General features: G+C 39.0%; 1 long non-coding RNA gene across 2 annotated transcripts in view; it reads left to right on the forward strand.

Moving 5' to 3' along the window:
* LOC143662191 (uncharacterized) overlaps positions 1 to 14033 on the forward strand; it is a 54868-nt gene extending 40835 nt beyond the window's left edge. For both annotated transcript variants that reach the window (XR_013165217.1, XR_013165218.1), the window contains exons 2-3: positions 11544 to 11644; positions 12182 to 14033. This is a non-coding gene — a long non-coding RNA (uncharacterized LOC143662191). The remainder of the gene's footprint in view (positions 1 to 11543; positions 11645 to 12181) is intronic.
* Positions 14034 to 20137: the final 6104 nt, after the last annotated feature.

Raw genomic sequence — 20137 nt, forward strand, 5'->3', positions numbered from 1 at the left:
TCTGGCACTGTGGGATCAACAATACCATCCTGACCAAAAGGGGGAAAAGAAGTATAACAAATAAGGTATCAGGGGCTGAAAGAGTTCAAATAGAGTCAAGGGGCTACTCTGGAGACTGTTCTTATACAAACTTCAGTTAAACATTGCTATTTATCATGACTCGCTAAACCCCAACCCAAACCATCCCAGCCAATGCTAAAGAACCCCTAGGGTAATATATAAAATTCTACAAAGGTTTCATGCACTAAAGTAACTTTCCAGAAACCTATGACCTCCAGATGGGTCCCTGGACCAGATAAGTCCTGAAACCTAGAGGGGCCTGGCTCTCCAGAACCTCAGCTAGCTCCATCTACCTACCCCATATTATTGACAGCCCTTCAACATGGAAAAGTTAGAATGGGCATAGCCCAAATACCCCTAAAGAGTGGGAGAATGATCAACGGTGATTGTGGAGTTATACAGAGAATGTCGGATTTAACAAATGAGTATGTTTGCTGATATGACACACTCAGTTGTGGGTATTAACCTTTGGTTAGAGGGAGATGAGACTCTACCCATTCCAGATGGATCTTGATTAGTTTACTGGAGTCCTTTAAAAGAGGAAGCATTTTGGAGAGAGCCAAAGAGCCATGAGAACCATGAGAGCCTATGCAACCAGAGATCTTTGGAGGTAAAGAAGGAAACACCCCTGGGGGGAGCTTCATGAAACAAGAAGTCTGGAGAGAAAGTTAGCAGATGTCACTATGTTCATGGGCCTTTCCACTTGAGCTAGAGACCCTGAACTTCTTCAGCCTTTCTTGAGTGAAGATAACCTTTTGTTGGTGCCTTAATTTGGACATTTTTATAGACTTGCTTTAACTGGTACATTTTCACGGCCTTAGAACTGTAAACTTTCAACTTAAAAAATTCACCCTTTTAAAAGCCGTTCTGTTTCTGGTATATCGCATTCCAGCAACTAGCAAACTAGGACAGGTAGTAAGTTTTGTTTTGTTTTTTGTCTTGTTTTGTTTCAGAAATGTAAGGCCTCCAGATTGTTCCTATGCCAGAAAAGCCCTGGAACCCAGAGGTACCAATCTCTCCAAGAAAATAAACCAGTTTTATTCCTCTACCATATAAGGTCAACCCCCCTTTCCAGCAGGAAGAAGTTAAAATGGCTATTGCTTAAATACCTGTGAAAATTGAGAGAATGATCAAATGAGAGGGAGGAGGTGTAACTCAGAAATTAGGGTTTTACAAATGACTATGACTGCTGATTCATTATATATATATATATTTCTTTTTAGTTTCTAGTGTATTAGAATAGCCAGAAGGAAAAACCTGAAATTATTGAACTGAAATCCAGTAGCCTTGATTTTTATAATGATTATATAACTACATGGCTTTTATCATGCAACAGTGTAGTTGCAAAAACCTTGTGATTGACACTCCCTTTATCCAGTGTATGGGTAAATGAGGAATAAAATAAAGACATGCATGAATAATAATAATAGTAATAATAATAATAATAATTGGTTGGGAATATGGAGGAAAAATACCCCTATGTAAACTCTGGACAATAGCTATTGTACTACTTTAATAATCTTTCATCAATTGTAACAAATGTAAATACTATTAACAAAATAGTAGAATTATGAAAGAAGTTATCATCAATTGTAAAAAACTTTCCAAACCAATGCAAGGGTTGGTGGTGGAGTAGTGTATGGGAATCCTGTATTTTATGCATGATTGTTCTGTAAACCCACAACTTCTCTAATAAAATTTTTTAATTAAAATAAGTAAATAAATAAATAAAAACTCACAATGAGCTACCATTTCACACCCACTAAAATAGCTATATATTTTTAAATTACTTATTTTTATTGCTATATATTATAAATTCACATACCACATAATCATCCAAAGTGTGCAATCAATGGTTCACAGTATCATCATATAGCTGTGCGTTTATCATCACAATTAACTTTTTTTCTTTTTTGTGAAAAATAACATATGTACAAAAAAGCAATAAATGTAAAAGCACATCACAATAATTAGTTGTAGAATAGATTTCAGAGTTTGGTATGGATTACAATTCCAAAATTTTAGGTTTTTCTTTCTAGCTGCTCTAAGATACTGGAGACTAAGAGAAATATCAATACAATGATTTAGCAATCATACTCATTTGTAAACCCTACCTTCTCTCTATAACTCCACCATCACTTGTGATCTTTCTCCCATTCTTTAGGTATATTTCAGCTATGTCCATTCTAACTTTTTCATGTTGGAAGGGGTAGAATAGCTATGTTTTTTAAATGTAAAAGAAGTATTGAAGAGGATGTGAAGAAATAGGAATGCTTTCTCATTGTTGATGGGAATGCAAAATAGTACAGCTGCTGTGGGAAAAAAAATGGTGGTTCCTCAGAAAGGTAAGTATAGAATTAACATATGTATGGCAATCCCACTTCTAGGGATACACACAAAAGTATTGAAAGAAGGGACACAAACAGATATTTGTACACTGATGTTCATGGTGGCATTATTCACAATTACAAAAAGATGGAAGCAACCCAAATGTCCATCAAGAAATGAATGGATAAGCAAAATGCGATATATACATACAGTAAAATATTATTCAACTATATAAAAGGAATGAAGTTCTGATACATGAAACAACATGGATGAACCTCAAAAACATTATGTTGAGTGATATAAGCCAAACACAGAAGGCTAAATATTGTATGATCTCACTGGTATGGAATAAATTTATAATAAGTCAGACATTAGAATACAGGCTACCAAGTCCTGAGGTGGGTAGGGAATGGGAAATTGGTGTTTAATTAATGCAGAGTTTCTGTTTGGGGTAATGGAAAGGTTTTGATGGTGGGAGGTGGTGGTGGTGGTGGTGTCATAACATTGTGAATATGATTGACACCACTGAGTTGTATATTTGACTGTTGTAGTTCTAGTTTGTAAGTTGCTGGAATGCAATATAGCAAAACTGGAACAGCTTTTATAAAGGGGAATTTATTAAGTTGCAAGTTTACCATTCTAAGCCTGCAAAAAATGTCAAAATTAAGGCAAGGCTATAAATATGTCCAAGTTAAGGCATCCAGGGAAAGATACTTGGTTCAAGAAGGCCAGTGATGTTCGGGATTCCTCTCTCAGCTGAGAAGGCACATGGTGGCGTCTGCTTGCTTCCTCTCCAGGCTTCTTCAGCTGCTTCCCTGGGGCTCTGTCCATTCTGTTGGCTCTGTCGGTTCTAAAGCTTTTTCCAAAATTGTTCCCTCTTAAAGGGCTCCAGTTAGCAACCCCTCCTTGAATGGGTGTAGACACATCTCCATGGAAACCATCTAGTCAAAAGTTACCCCCCAAAACTGGGTGGGTCACATCTCCATGGAAACAATCAGAAAGATCCCACCCAGCAATATTGAATGTGGATTAAAGGATATGGCTGTTCTGAGGTACATAATAGCTTCAAACCAGCAAATTTGAAGTTTAAAAGGGGAAATTTTAGGTTGTATATTTATTATGAGAATAAAAATATTTTAAAAAATAGCAAAATAGCAATATATCTCATTCCTGAAAAATTCCCATCAAGCACCTTCAGGTGGGAGTTGGGATAAAAAGCCAGGACTGGTCACCAATTTGCTAATCAAATGATGTTTCCAATCTGTTTATCAATTCTTACTTACTGTTTCCAACTTTTCTTGGAATATCTTCTCTTTGGAGACAACCTGCACTCAAACTCAGTTTCCATTGCTTCACTTTCAACTGACTTGTGGCTAGATATTTTTGAAATATTAATTTTCCACAGTATAATGGTTTGAAGCTGCATATAACCCCAGAAAAGTATGTTCTTACAGTTATTCCATTCCTGTGGGTTTGAACCCATTATAAATAGGATCTTTTGGTGAGTAGAATCTTCGGTTACAGTGTGACCCCCCTCATTCATGTGGGTCTTAATCCTATTACTGGTGTCCTTCAAAAAGAGAATGACAACGCCCCGCAGCAGCCGACCTGCCCGCCCTCCTTCTCCCCCCTCTTCCCCCTCCTGCTCCGGCGGCTCTGCAATCACCACGGTGCCCTCTTTCCCCGCCTTCACCGGCTCCTCCGCCACCAGCCTCGACAGCCTTGCCGCCCTCACCTTTCCTCCTCCAGAACAGCTACTGGGGGAGTGGAGACAATACAGAGCAGCTCCCGGAGCCACGACGGAGATCAAAGAGACAGCGTACCCCATCCTGGAACGGCTGACTATCTGGGAGAATCAGCTCCGGTGAGAACACCGAGGGACGCAGGCTTTCCTGGGCGGGACGGCAAGCAGCCGGAGTCCCTCCCTTCCTCCTTCCCAGGCCAGCTGGCAGAATTGGGCAGGCGGTCCCCTCAGGCCGCGGCGGCTGGCGTCCCACCACGCGAGGCCCCCCGGACCAACTGAAAGAGTTGGGTCAGAAATCCCCAGACTGCGGAGAACGGTGACCAGGGGGTCCCTTCCAAACACGTGACTCCCAGGTCCGCCTGGGAAGAGTGCACTCTCCTGGGCTGCGACAGCTGGCGCCCTTCTGCCACGCTTAGCGCCCCGGGCCGACTAGGAAATTTGGTCGGGCGCTCTCACGTGCTGTGGCGGCCGGCGATCCTCCCCGCGTTCGGACCCCCGGGCCGGCTGGCACTCTTCCAAGACGCTTCGGCTGCCAAACCTCCCCTACGGCGAGAGTTTTCCAGAGTTAAAGGACCCACAGCAACTTTTACTGGTGGATCCCGTAGACAAACGTGTGCCACGAGCGCCACCTACTGGGCAGGATAAGAAAAACAGAACCCAGAGATTTCACAGAAAAATCTTACAACCTGTGGGGTCCAACACTCAGGGAAATCTGACTAAATGCCCAGACACCAGCAGAAGATAACGGATCACGCTCAGAAAATTGAAAATATGGCCCAGTCAAAGGAACAAACCAATAGCTCAAATGAGATACAGGAGCTGAAACAACTAATGCTGAATATACGAACAGAAATGGAAAACCTCTTCAAAAACAAAATCGATAAATTAAGGGAGGACATGAAGAAGACATGGGCTGAACATAAAGAAGAAATAGAAAAACTGAAAAAACAAATCAGAGAGTTTATGGAAGTGAAGGATAAAGTAGAAAAGATGGAAAAAACAATGGATACCTACAATGATAGATTTAAAGAGAAAGAAGATAGAATTAGTGATTTGGAGGATACAACATCTGAATTCCAAAAAGAAACAGAACCTATCCGGAAAAGAATGGAAAAATTCGAACAGGGTATCAGGTAACTCAAGGACAATATGAACCGCACAAATATACGTGTTGTGGGTGTCCCAGAAGGAGAAGAGAAGGGAAAAGGAGGAGAAAAACTAATGGAAGAAATTATCACTGAAAATTTCCCAACTCTTATGAAACACCTAAAATTACAGCTCCAAGAAGTGCAGCGCACCCCAAAGAGATTAGACCCAAATAGGCGTTCCCCAAGACACTTACTAGTTAGAATGTCAGAGGTCAAAGAGAAAGAGAGGATCTTGAAAGCAGCGAGAGAGAAGCAATCCATCACATACAAGGGAAACCCAATAAGACTATGTGTAGATTTCTCAGCAGAAACCATGGAAGCTAGAAGACAGTGGGAGGATATATTTAAGTTACTAAAAGAGAAAAACTGCCAACCAAGACTCCTATATCCAGCAAAATTGTCCTCCAAAAATGAGGGAGAAATTAAAACATTCTCAGACAAAAAGTCACTGAGAGAATTTGTGACCAAGAGACCAGCTCTGCAAGAAATACTAAAGGGAGCACTAGAGTCAGATACAAAAAGATAGAAGAGAGAGATATGGAGAAGAGTGTAGAAAGAAGGAAAGTCAGATATGATATATATAATACAAAAGACAAAATGGTAGAGGAAAATAATATCCAAACAGTAATAACTCTAAATGTTAATGGACTGAATTCCCCAATCAAAAGACATAGACTGGCAGAATGGATTAAAAAACAGGATCCTTCTATATGCTGTCTACAGGAAACGCATCTTAGACCCAAGGATAAATATAGGTTGAAAGTGAGAGGTTGGGAAAAGATATTTCATGCAAATAACAACCAGAAAATAGCAGGAGTGGCTATACTAATATCCAACAAATTAGACTTCAAATGTAAAACAGTTAAAAGAGACAAAGAAGGACACTATATACTAATAAAAGGAACAATTAAACAAGAAGACATAACAATCATAAATATTTATGCACCGAACCAGAATGCCCCAAAATACATGAAGATTACACTGCAAACACTGAAAATGGAAATAGACACACATACCATAATAGTTGGAGACTTCAATTCACCACTCTCATCAATGGACAGAACATCTAGACAGAGGGTCAATAAAGAAATAGAGAATCTGAATATTACTATAAATGAGCTAGACTTAACAGACATCTATAGGACATTAAATCCCACAACAGCAGGATACACCTTTTTTTCAAGTGCTCATGGATCATTCTCAAAGATAGACCATATGCTGGGTCACAAAGCAAGTCTTAACAAATTTAAAAAGATTGAAATCATACACAACACTTTCTCGGATCATAAAGGAATGAAGTTGGAAATCAATAATAGGCGGAGTGCCAGAAAATTCACAAATACATGGAGCCTCAACAACACACTCTTAAACAACAAGTGGGTCAAAGAAGAAATTGCAAGAGAAATTAGTAAATACTTAGATGCGAATGAAAATGAAAACACAACATATCAAAACTTATGGGACGCAGCAAAGGCAGTGCTAAGAGGGAAATTTATTGCCCTAAATGCCTTATCAGAAAAGAAGAAAAGGCAAAAATGCAGGAATTAACTGTCCACTTGGAAGAACTGGAGAAAGAACAGCAAACTAATCCCAAAGCAAGCAAAAGGAAAGAAATAACAAAGATCAGAGCAGAAATAAATGAAATTGAAAACATGAAAACAATAGAGAAAATCAATAAGACCAGAAGTTGGTTCTATGAGAAAATCAATAAGATTGATGGGCCCTTAGCAAGATTGACAAAAAGAAGAAGAGAGAGGGTGCAAATAAATAAGATCAGAAATGGAAGAGGAGACATAACTACTGACCTCACAGAAATAAAGGAGGTAATAACAGGATACTATGAACAACTTTAAGCTAATAAATACAACAATTTAGATGAAATGGACGGGTTCCTGGAAAGACATGAACAACCAACTTTGACTCAAGAAGAAATAGATGACCTCAACAAACCAATCACAAGTAAAGAGATTGAATTAGTCATTCAAAAGCTTCCTAAAAAGAAAAGTCCAGGACCAGACGGCTTCACATGTGAATTCTATCAAACATTCCAGAAGGAATTAGTACCAACCCTCCTCAAACTCTTCAAAATAATCGAAGTGGAGGGAAAACTACCTAATTCATTCTATGAAGCCAACATCACCCTCATACCAAAACCAGGCAAAGATATTACAAAAAAAGAAAACTACAGACCAATCTCTCTAATGAATATGATGCAAAAATCCTCAATAAAATTCTAGCAAATCGTATCCAACAACACATTAAAAGAATTATACATCATGACCAAGTAGGATTCATCCCAGGTATGCAAGGATGGTTCAACATAAGAAAATCAATTAATGTAATACACCACATCAACAAATCAAAGCAGAAAAATCACATGATCATCTCAATTGATGCAGAGAAGGCATTTGACAAGATTCAACATCCTTTCCTGTTGAAAACACTTCAAAAGATAGGAATACAAGGGAACTTCCTTAAAATGATAGAGGGAATATATGAAAAACCCACAGCTAATATCATCCTCAATGGGGAAAAATTGAAAACTTTCCCCCTAAGATCAGGAACAAGACAAGGATGTCCACTATCACCACTATTATTCAACATTGTGTTAGCAGTTCTAGCCAAAGCAATTAGACAAGAAAAAGAAATACAAGGCATCAGAATTGGAAAGGAAGAAGTAAAACTATCACTGTTTGCAGACGATATGATACTATACGTCAAAAATCCGGAAAAATCCACAACAAATCTACTAGAGCTAATAAATGAGTACAGCAAAGTAGCAGGCTACAAGATCAACATTCAAAAATCTGTAGCTTTTCTATACACTAGTAATGAACAAGCTGAGGGGGAAATCAAGAAATGAATCCCATTTACAATCGCAACTAAAAGAATAAAATACCTAGGAATAAATTTAACCAAAGAGACAAAAAACCTATATAAAGAAAACTACATAAAACTGCTAAAAGAAATCACAGAAGACCTAAATAGATGGAAGGGCGTACCGTGTTCATGGATTGGAAGACTAAATATAATTAAGATGTCAATCCTACCTAAACTGATCTACAGATTCAATGCAATACCAATCAAAATCCCAACAACTTATTTTTCAGAATTAGAAAAACCAATAAGCAAATTTATCTGGAAGGGCAGGGTGCCCCGAATTGCTAAAAACATCTTGAGGAAAAAAAACGAAGCTGGACGTCTTGCACTGCCTGACTTTAAGGCATATTATGAAGCCACAGTGGTCAAAACAGCATGGTATTGGCATAAAGATAGATATATCGACCAATGGAATCGAATAGAGTGCTCAGATATAGACCCTCTCATCTATGGACATTTGATCTTTGGTAAGGCAGTCAAGCCAACTCACCTGGGACAGAACAGTCTCTTCAATAAATGGTGCCTAGAGAACTGGATATCCATATGTAAAAGAATGAAAGAAGACCCGCATCTCACACCTTATACAAAAGTTAACTCAAAATGGATCAAAGATCTAAACATTAAGTCTAAGACCATAAAACAGTTAGAGGAAAATGTAGGGAGATATCTTATGAATCTTACAACTGGAGGTGGTTTTATGGACCTTAAACCTAAAGCAAGAGCACTGAAGAAAGAAATAAATAAATGGGAGCTCCTCAAAATTAAACACTTTTGTGCATCAAAGAACTTCATCAAGAAAGTAGAAAGACAGCCTACACAATGGGAGATAATATTTGGAAATGACGTATCAGATAAAGGTCTAGTATCCAGAATATATAAAGAGATTGTTCAACTCAACAACAAAAAGACAGCCAACCCAATTACAAAATGGGAAAAAGACTTGAACAGACACCTACCAGAAGAGGAAATATGGATGGCCAAGAGGCACATGAAGAAATGCTCAATGTCCCTGGCCATTAGAGAAATGCAAATCAAAACCACAATGAGATATCATCTCACACCCACCAGAATGGCCATTATCAACAAAACAGAAAATGACAAGTGCTGGAGAGGATGCGGAGAAAGAGGCACGTTATCCACTGTTGGTGGGAATGTCAAAGGTGCAACCACTGTGGAAGGCAGTTTGGTGGTTCCTCAAAAAGCTGAATATAGAATTGCCATACGACCCAGCAATACCATTGCTAGGTATCTACTCAAAGGACTTAAGGGCAAAGACACAAACGGACATTTGCACACCAATGTTTATAGCAGTTATTTACAATTGCAAAGAGATGGAAACAGCCAAAATGTCCATCAACAGAAGAATGGCTAAATAAACTGTGGTATATACGTACGATGGAATATTATGCAGCTTTAAGACAAGATAAACTTATGAGGCATGTAATAACATGGATGGACCTAGAGAATATTATGCTGAGTGAGTCCAGCCAAAAACTAAAGGACAAATACTGTATGGTCCCACTGATGTGAACGGACATTCGAGAATAAACTTGAAATATGTCATTGGTAACAGAGTCCAGCAGGAGTTAGAAACAGGGTAAGATAATGGGTAATTGGAGCGGAAGGGATACAGACTGTGCAACAGGACTAGATACAAAAACTCAAAAATGGACAGCACAATAATACCTAATTGTAAAGTAATCATGTTAAAACACTGAATGAAGCTGCATCTGAGCTATAGGGTTTTTTTGTTGTTGTTTTTTACTATCATTACTACTTTTATTTCTTTTCTCTATATTAACATTTTATATCTTTTTCTGTGTTGCTAGTTCCTCTAAACCGATGCAAATGTACTAAGAAACGATGATCATGCATCTATGTGATGATGTTAAGAATTACTGAGTACACATGTAGAACGGTATGATTTCTAAATGTTGTGTTAATTTCTTTTTTTTTATTTTTCTTTTTTCTTTCTTTCCGTTAATAAAAAAATTAAAAAAATAAAGAAAAAAAAAAAGAGAATGACATTCAGTCAAAGAGAGAAAAGGCCGGGAAACAAAAAGCTGGAAGCATTGAAATCCAGAAGAGAAGCAAGAGACCGGCACATGCTGCCATGGGTCTAGCTATGTGGCAAAGGCTGCTGGTCTTCAGAAAGAATATATCATCTTGACAAAGCCTTGATTTGGACATTTTTATCGCTTCAGAAGTAATAAGCGGTAAGCTAATAAATTCCCGTTGTAAAAGCCAACACATTTCATGGTTTCTGCTTTCAGCAGCTTAGCAAACTAGAGCACACAGTATTTCCTTCCCCACTCTGTCTTGGTCTCTGTCCCATTGTGTGCTAAATAAACAAGAGGATATGAAAAGCCTTGTAAAATAGACGAAGGATTTGAGAGGATGCTTCATGACTACAAGCAAGTCATTCCCACCCTCTGGAGGAAGGACAAAAAATAAAGGAGCAATTTAAAGAGTAGGTGTTGATGCCCCAGTTTGTGGGATTCAAAACCAAAGGGCCTGTACCCTGGCTAGAGCCACAAGGAAGAATAACACTCCATAGAAGAAAGCATGTCCTGACAGGAGGACAAGAATTCCTGTGAGGAAAAAAGTGACACAGAAGGATGGTGGAAAACCCCCAGATCTGAAGGACCATCTGCAGAGGAAAAAGGATGTCTCCATAGCAGGCCACACTGAATGGAGATCAAGGACTAGACAGAAGGATGGATGTTTCAGAGAATGCCTGTGGTGATAGAGGGACCAGATAGGACCTTCCCAAGGCCTTGAGACTATTAAGCTCAAGCCTAAGGGTAAAGGGTGGGAATCCTGAATTTAATTGGCTGGAATTAAATTTCCATCGCCATGTGGCTAGAGACAGTTACAGAGAATATTACAGTTACAGAGAAATAAAGGTATTTATTTTGCACATCTGTTTTCCGTGAGCTGAGATTTGTAACCAAAACATCTGGCTGCAATTTATGAGTTGGGGCAGGCAGAACATGTTCAAAATTAGAAAGAGAGGAAGCAGGAGGGGTGGGAAGCAATGATTCCTAGGACCATTGGTGTGTTTTGAACCCTAAATATAACCTATGATCAGAGTTTCACTAGGAATCAGTGGAAAGTTATTGTCATGGCTGAAATCCAACTCCATAAGCGTGTTTTGACTACATTTAATGGATATCTTTGTACATTTCATTCTTTTTGGAGTTTCTATGAAGCTCCTTTATGCATTTGGCTGGTCTAACACAACTCCAGCTCCCATCACTCATCACTAGCATCTCACCGCTAGGAAGCCTTTACAAGCTTCATCATGACATCCGGAGCATATCTGATTTAAGGAAACTCTGCTTCTGGTTGCTGAGCCACCTCTGGTCTTCATTTCTCATCAGGTAATATCATGAACCAGAAATGCAATGCTTGAGATTTTCATCATCATGGATTGCACCAAGATCCCCTAAAACCATCAGGAAAGCATATTTATCTTACGAAGGTACGTCTCAAAATCCCCATGGAATATGAATACATTGTAGATCTGAAGGAGGCAGATCATGAACGTAAAAAGCTTTTGAACAGGAAATGGTACAGAGATGTCAACATAAGTTTCACAACTTGCATCTTCCCTCTCTAAGTGCTCATTTCCTTCCCCTGATTCCCCTCATTTAAAAAAAGGTTTTGGGGAGCTATTTCATGAATTTCCCAATACTAACTCCTTATGAAATCTTATAAATAGTTCCATAACATATTGGGAAGTACATATATTTCAATTTAAATTAAGTTAAATGGATCTAGAAAATGGGTGACTAAGTCCCTGGGCGACCATTAGGACATAAATCCAATAGGGTCCCAATCAATTAAATGTCAGAGACGCTCATGAGAGATCTGCCCACGACTTCTGTATCCTGGTATTGGGCAGACCAAATCATGTTTTCACACATATCTTCCAAGCCTCCTCACCCTCCAAATTATCATCTCATCTTTTGAAATTGTGGTATGTTACCTTTCTGCTTCTCTTCCTTTATTTGTCAAGATCTTCATAGTCACTTCTTTGTGGGATGGCTACTGGTGACACAAGAAGTGGCTGTTTTCACCGCCTAATGCAATGAGCTTAACTGCCAGCCACACCTCTGGCAAAGAGGCCACCTCTTATAGTTCCTCAGGATCCAGAACGACTATGAATGACAAAGCAGTCACTCCGTTGATACTTTGGAACAGTTACAGAGTCAGGAGTAGTCTTCAGATTCAAGGAGCCGAGGGGCTGAGCGGACATTCTATCCCTACACAGGATGATCCCACTTCAGATCTCTGGACTGATTTTATACAGGGAATTCTAACAGTGCCCACAAAGGAACAGTGAGGAAAAACTTGCCAGAGCTTCATGAGATAAACAGCTTCTTCCACTGCTACAAAAGGATCACCACATGCCTCTTAGAGTTTGGGAACCCTAATTTAAGTCAGCAGGCCTCTTGTCATTAGGAATTCACTCCAAGCTAGAAGAAGTCTGAGTGGGCATCTATCAACTCTGTGATTGCTGAGGGCTGCTCCAAAATTTCTATCTACTTGATGGCATTTTTAGAGAGTTTTAACCGCCTCAGACTCAAGCCCAGTTGTTTGCCACTGTAGACCAGGCCTGGACTCAGATGAAGGGATTCATCACTCTCCCTTCTGTGCTTTGCTTGTACTTATATACGGCAGTTGTTACCAGGATTTTAATTATTTATTTATAAATTTGCCTCTCCCAAGTAAGTAACTAGGAAACCAATCTCATTCAAATTTATAACCCTGATAACTTGGCCCTTTGGTAAATGCTTGGCCAACATTCATTGGAAGGAAATGGAAATGGACTTTGAAAATCAGTGTCCATCTATGAATTGCTTTCATTGCCTGCACATCTCTGCTAGATATGTAAGTCAAAAGTCAATAGTATCACATTTTTATCCTGCATGGTTTTGTACAGTAAGAACCAGTGTTTTCCACTGGGAAATAATGCAAGGTTTGGTTGCCAGGTTATTATGGTGGGTTTTCTGTGTAGGAAGCACTGCTTCATGATTTATTTGGTCCAAACCAGACTTGTGGGCAAAGTCACCAAGGATGGAATTATAGGTTTAAGACCATTCATCAATATTTTAACAAAAACATGTAAATTGAGAATATTGGTAGAAATTTCAGTCAAATAAAGTAACACTGTTACAGTCCCTTTCCAGATGATCACCAAGACTTAATCTGATTTCACAATTGGCAGGTGGCACTTTCTGTTTACCCAATACTATGCATCATCTAGCTTGTTTTCCACCACATTAATTTTTTTTTTTTGCTTTCTTTGGTTTATAGTGTGTGTCTACTGAGTTGTCATCCAGACATGCGCTAGAGTGGCAGACACTTTCCAAAGTATGTATAAATGACACTACCTAGAGTGCAACAATACAAAGAAAACAGAAAGTGAACGAGATTCGAAACCTAGTACGAGAGTAGCCTGGTGCCCTGGGAGATGAACTTTGACTCTGCTACAATGTGCTGCTAAAGTGCAGGAGGGTCAGTGGTGTCATTTAAGCATCAAAGATGTTTCTAGCAGGAGAAAAATTGACAAGATAGTCTTTTCTTCCCTCTGTTCTCTGAACTTCAGTTTTTAACTCTAAGTAACACTCAGCCTAAGCCACTTTCAGCCTGATAAATTATTGGGAAAGAAAAGATTGAATTTATATTTCATTTCACTGTAGTCTACTGTACATAAAGGTGTTTGGCTTCCATTCCTTCCTGTCACGTGCACATTCCTCAGCTGTTGCCAACAGCTATAGCAGCAATCTTCAACCTTTTTTATCTTAGGACCCATCTACATTCCGAAAAATGACTGAAGGTCCCAAATGGCTTTTGTCGTTTTGTTATTTTGAGTTATCTATCAATACTGATATTAATACCAATTAAAACTGATAAAAAGTTAAATATTTAATTCATTGATTTATTGTTATTATAATTATTTTGTTAGAATAAATATATTTTAATGAAAAATAGTGTATATTCAAAAACAAAGATAGTTTAGTGAGAGAAATAGCATTGTTTCACCTTTTTTGCAAATCTCCTAATTTCTGCCTTAACAGAAGACAATTAGATTCTAATTATCTGCCTCTGCATTCAATTCACACTGAAGTATGTGAAGAAAATTCAGCCTCAAACAGAAATGTAGTTGAAAAAGGGACAAGTATGTTAATAGCTGGTTGTTGTTGTCTTTTAATCATTGTGGCTAGTCTTAAATACTATACACCCAAACTCAAGAAGCGGTAGTTTCTTAAATCATATCAGTGAATGTTTCACATTGTTACGATAAAACCCATTGGTCTATGTTGCATTTGAATGGCTCCTTTACCCATTTGTAATTTTATAACATCATCCATTTGCTTTTCAGAAAATCTAGGTTCACTAAGTTATACAGATCTTGCAAATTGACATTTCATTTCATCTTATTTAAAAATCACTATTAATAACACCACCAATTTCATTTAAAAAGCCTTTAAGTAATAGAGAAATTGTTGAGCTCACGTCAAGTTTTTCAAAATTCTAATTTTCTCTCAAAACTCAAACTTTTATCATTGGTAATACATTCTGTAGGTTGGCTTCCTTGAAGTTTTCAGGCCCACTCCATTTCTTTTCAAGAAGATTTCTGTCAAATACGTACTGATCATAGTTTGTCATTATTCATTAAGTAAAAATGGTGTTCCATGAAAAATGCTGTTAAGTTCAACTCACATCTCAATCGTACACATGCTTTTCCAACACCAAGACAATGATCATAGTTTGGAATATACAGCAGAAGTGCTTCATGTGCTTCTCACTTGTCACAATAGTAAAAGGATATATGCTTAAGGGTCTAGATTTAATACAATTAACTTGTATAGCTTCCTCAGTACATTTTAAGGTGAGATTGACTTTTTTGTTGCAAGTGCATGGCAATGAATGAAAAATACAACTACTATGGCCACTGCTTTCACACCAAAGTGCAATTGTCAACAAAGAAAAAAAGGCAAAAAAGGCCAGAATTATTATGAACATAGTTGTTTTTTTTTTTTTTTTATGAACATAGTTTTGACCTGTGAACCACTGGAAGGGTCTCAGACACTGAGAATTCTCTGGTTGACAACTGTTGCCTTATTATGAAGGGAAAGATGGAAATGGACCCAGAAACTGGGATTTGAACCTGTTCTAGTTGCTAGTTTCTCTCCTGGCTTCCTGTTTCATGAAGCTCCCCAGGAGGCATTTTCCTTCTTCATCTCTAAAGGTCACTGGCTGGTGGACTCTCTGCTTCGTGGTGCTGCAGAATTCTCTGCTCTCTCCGAATCTCCAATCTCCAAAATGTTTCCTCTTTTACAGGACTTCAGAAACTAATCAAGACCCACCCTAACGGGTGGAGACATGTCGTCACCTAATCCAGTTTAACAACCACTCTCGATTACATCACATCTCCAGGGAGATGATCTAATTACAGTTTCAAACATACAATGCTGAATAGGAATTAGAAGAAACGGCTGCCTTTGCAAAATGGGATTAGGATTAAAACATGGCTTTTCTAGGGGACACACATCCTTTCAAACCAGCACAGAATCCTTAGCTAAGAAGTTCAGCAATTTTTTAGACACCCACACATAGGAAAGTTAAACTCTGTGAGCCTCAGTTTTCTCATCTGTAAAATAGAAATAATAAACTTAATGGACACAGTTAGCATATTCAAAGTAAGATATGTAAAATAAACATTTGGAATATTGACCAAACAATTAGAATATGGACTAGGGACATGTATGTAAGGAAGTTCTTACATAAGGAAAATTATGAGGGAAAAACTAAGTGCTCCTCAATTAATGTATCTTGCATGCATTCAAAACTCTTAACAGAGAGCCAGGCACTGTGCTAGAGGATGGGGCTATATAAACACATGGCACGATCCCTGCTGCCAAAGTTTATAGAGGCCACAGCCATTTAAATCAACCATAATGGCTCAGTCTGATCAGTGTTATAAGAATGTATGCATAAAATGGCAAGATCAGGCAGTGGAATATTTGTTTAAAATCTACATCTGCATTTAGGAAGCCAATTTAAAAAGGAAGCCAAGCTCTTGGACCAGTCCAAATGTAGAAGACTACAGAAAGCCTGGTTTTGGCAAGGTTTCCTGGGTCCCCAAAGTACCTGATGGGTTCACAGAGAGCCTCACTCTGAAAGTCACCCCACCTTTCTGGACTACAAACTGTGCCCTTGGCTTGGGGAAGAGGTTCATAGCGATAGTGTCATGGGCACTGAATTTTTGGTTCCCCACCATGGTGGTGAGGAGGAGAAGATGATTCCCCATGCATACATCATAGAGAACCTTAGTCTATGATGATCTTCAGCTGTTCTGTGATGACTCCCACTCTGACAGGTGATGTTGTGAGTGCCTAGCCTTCTAGTTGTTGAAGTTGCTCAGTATAGCCAAAAAGGCAAGGTGCACAGGGGGTAGGGAAGATGTGATTCATTGCAGGTTGGGGAAAGCATAAAAGGGAAGAAAAAAACGTTAGCTTCCCAATTCAAGTGCCAATATTCAAGTTGCTCATAAGTGTTTTCATGGAGCTGGCTACACAGGTAAGAGTTCTGATGGATCATGCCAAGGCCTAGAGCATGAAAGAACATACTATACAGACACTGCAAGTCAGGTCATCACTTTTTTCCATCAAAGCAGGCAGATAGTAAGTACAGGCTGCTGTTCCAACTTCATCTGAGAGAAGAGAGGAGAAAAAGAAGGATAGAATGAGTCGTGGGAACAAGAGTCATTTTACATATGAGGTAGAGAATTTTACTATCAGTATTAGATATTTCAGCTTTGAGGACCAGGAGTCATAAATTGGCCCTAACACTAGTCTTGCATACATAGTAAGATGACTTGGTAGCCTTTAATTTTGCTAGAAGCGTCGAGGATGGTTCTACCGTAGATGAGCCTTTGAAGTATACATTTATTTCCCAGTGTGAGGTTGTGGATAAGAGGAAAGGACAATAAGTTGCACATTCATACCTCTACGGCTTATGAGTCTTTACATGTAGAGCTAAGTATTTGAATAGATGGATGGATGGGTGTGGATGGATGGGTAAATGGATGGGAAGGATGGTAGATCAGTGCGTGGTTTGGAATGAAATGTGAATTTTGGAGTGAAAGATGAAATTAATTTTAGGATGACATTTACAGAGCAGGATACCGCAGGAAAGCTCTCTGGGGGCAGTTTGCCCAGAGAATGGAGAGCACAGTGGAGAATGATCGCTCTGGCCTTGAACTGGGGACTGGAAATCATTGTGACCATCTCAAACACTCTGTATCAGTAAAGGGCACTTACTTTCTGTCCTATTGATCGGGAAATTTGGAGAGCCGTGGTGTTGAGGACTAAGGGACTAGAAAGTCACCCTCAGATTCTCTCAGACTCAAGACATGATTGTGTCTATCATCCTCTCCACATAATAATTCATGATGGCAGAGACATTCCTCACACTACATTGACATTAACTTGGAGTTCACAACCATGGATAGAATTCAGGGATTCTGCGAATTAGATGATAAAAATAATGACGTCTTAATTTCATTAACCTCTAACTAAAATGTAATATTATCAATACTTGTGACTTTATCAATAGAAATAAGACATTTTCATATCACATCACAGTAAATACAATTATCTGAAAATATTGTTAATACTCATATTACTTTAAATTTATTGTGGTCATTTGGCCCACAGCTAGATCATGTCATTTAACATATTTAATGAAGAGGTACATGGGTTGCTATACCACAAATTTGTTATAATTGGTTTTCTTTGTAATCGAATGTATTTTATTTTATGCACTTTAATACATTATTCTGGAGGGCAGGCCATGGTGGCTCAGCAGGCAAGAATGCTTGCCTGCCTGGCCAGAGGACCCGGGTTCGATTCCCGGTGCCTGCCCATGTATATATAAAAAAAACAAACAAACAAAAAAAAACATTATTCTGGAAAGGGATCCCTGAGCTTCACCAAATTGACGAAGGGGTGCATAGGCCAAAAACGGTTCAGAACCCGTGCCCTAGGATGACAGATGCCCCTTTCTCTGGATGGGCATTACATTGATTCTCATGAAAGGATAGGCAGGTTTTCTTGACAGATCCAGGAAGCACCCAAACTTCGAGTCAGAGCACTGACAGCAAGCTGTTTTATCCATTAGGTACCATAGAAACAGGGCGTGGCGCCAGTGAGCTCAACAATGCTGTCTACAAAAATGTTTGAGATCTAGAAAAGAAAATGTCTTTGCTCTGAACTAAAAATAAAACCACACATGTGAAATTAAGAAATGTTTGATTAAATGTTCTACCAAATACACATCAGTTTCATCTGTTGTTAAACTTAATGGTTGCACTTGGAAAAAATCTACCAAGCAGATTTTCTCCCTTGTAAGAAAGCTCAAGTAGGCACGATGGTGAAGAAAGACAATAAAAAATTAAGTTACTCATAGCCAAGTATTTTCCAAAGCAAAATTAGAATGCTATGGCCAATATTTTATGAAAAAAAATTTTAATGTGGAATGTTAGTACATTTTAGTACTGTTTGAAAGGGTGTGGGGTGGAGCTCCAAAATAAGAGGGTGGGTCCGGCCTCCACAGGTCTCAGAACAGCCCTGACAGGAAGCTGTAACTCACCCTCTTGGCTCACACAAGGAGCACAACCTCAGAGCTCAGGCCTTGGGAGGAGTCCCAGTACTTTCGATATCCTTTTCCTTTTCCTCTCACAGGCTTTACAACCCTCCCACCGAGCTCCCTCAACCCAACTTTAAACCCTCTTCTTTCTTGGGCCTCATTCCCCTTCCAGGGTTTTGCAAACTCAGCCCTTTCAGGCTTCCCTGGGATGTTAACTGGACTTGCCTCTGCCCGGATCTCTGGGCCTCCAACAAGGATGCCTGCTCCTCTGGGCAGCCAGGCAGATGAGTTCTCTCTCTTGACTTTTTCTCTCTCCATCAGAAATGCTATGGGTCTGGTTTCCTGAAAAACCTGCAGACAAGCCCACCTTTCTCACCTAGAGTAGTAACAAGATACCCCAAAGGGAGAAATTGCCAACCCCACTGTTTTAGTTAGCAAAACCTGCAGGAATGCAATATGCCAGAAATGGAATGGCTTTTAAAAGGGGGGATTTATTAAATTGCAAATTTACAGTTCTAAGACCATAAAAATGTCCAAATTAAGGGAAGGCTATAACAAAGTCCAAACTAAGGCATCCAGGAAAAGATACCTTGACTCAAGAAGGCTGATGACGTTCGAGGTTTCTTTCTCAGCTGGAAAGGCCCATGACAACCTCTGCTAGCTTTCTCTCCAGGCTTCTTCACCACTTCCCCTGGGGTGTTTTCTTTATGCGTTGCCAAAGGTCTCTGGGCCTGTGAGCTCTGTTGGTTATAAAGCTTTTTCCAAAAAAAGAGGGTTCCAGTAAACAACCCCACCTCGAATGGGTGGAGATACATCTCCGTGGAAACCATCTAATCAAAAGTTACCACTTACAACTGGGTGGGTCACATCTCCATGGAAACAATAAAAAAGATCCCACCAAGTAACATTAAATGAGGATTAATTCTGGGGTACACAATGGATTCAAACCAGCACATTCCACCTTTTGGATGTCCAAAAGACATGTTCTTTCCAAATGCAAAATACACCTGTTTTCCTCCATTTGGATGGCATTTCCTCCAATTGTACCATATCAGAGGGGGCTGCTTCAATAGCTGAAAATAGCTCAGTAAAAGATTTTAAACAAGTCTGCCCTCTATACCTTGCACATATATAAGAAATACACAAGAAACTGTCAATAAAAATGTCGTCTCTTAAAAAGTAATGGAAGCACTTGGAAAATAAAAAAGAAAGAAGGATTTTTTGTTTGCTCGACTATACCTTTTAGTTGGTTAAACTAAATGCTTGGGGACCAGGAAGAGAAGAAAAAGCATTTGAAAAGAACTTGAAATTTGGT

Source organism: Tamandua tetradactyla, chromosome 18 (genome assembly GCF_023851605.1).
Source record: "Tamandua tetradactyla isolate mTamTet1 chromosome 18, mTamTet1.pri, whole genome shotgun sequence".
NCBI lineage: Eukaryota > Metazoa > Chordata > Mammalia > Pilosa > Myrmecophagidae > Tamandua > Tamandua tetradactyla.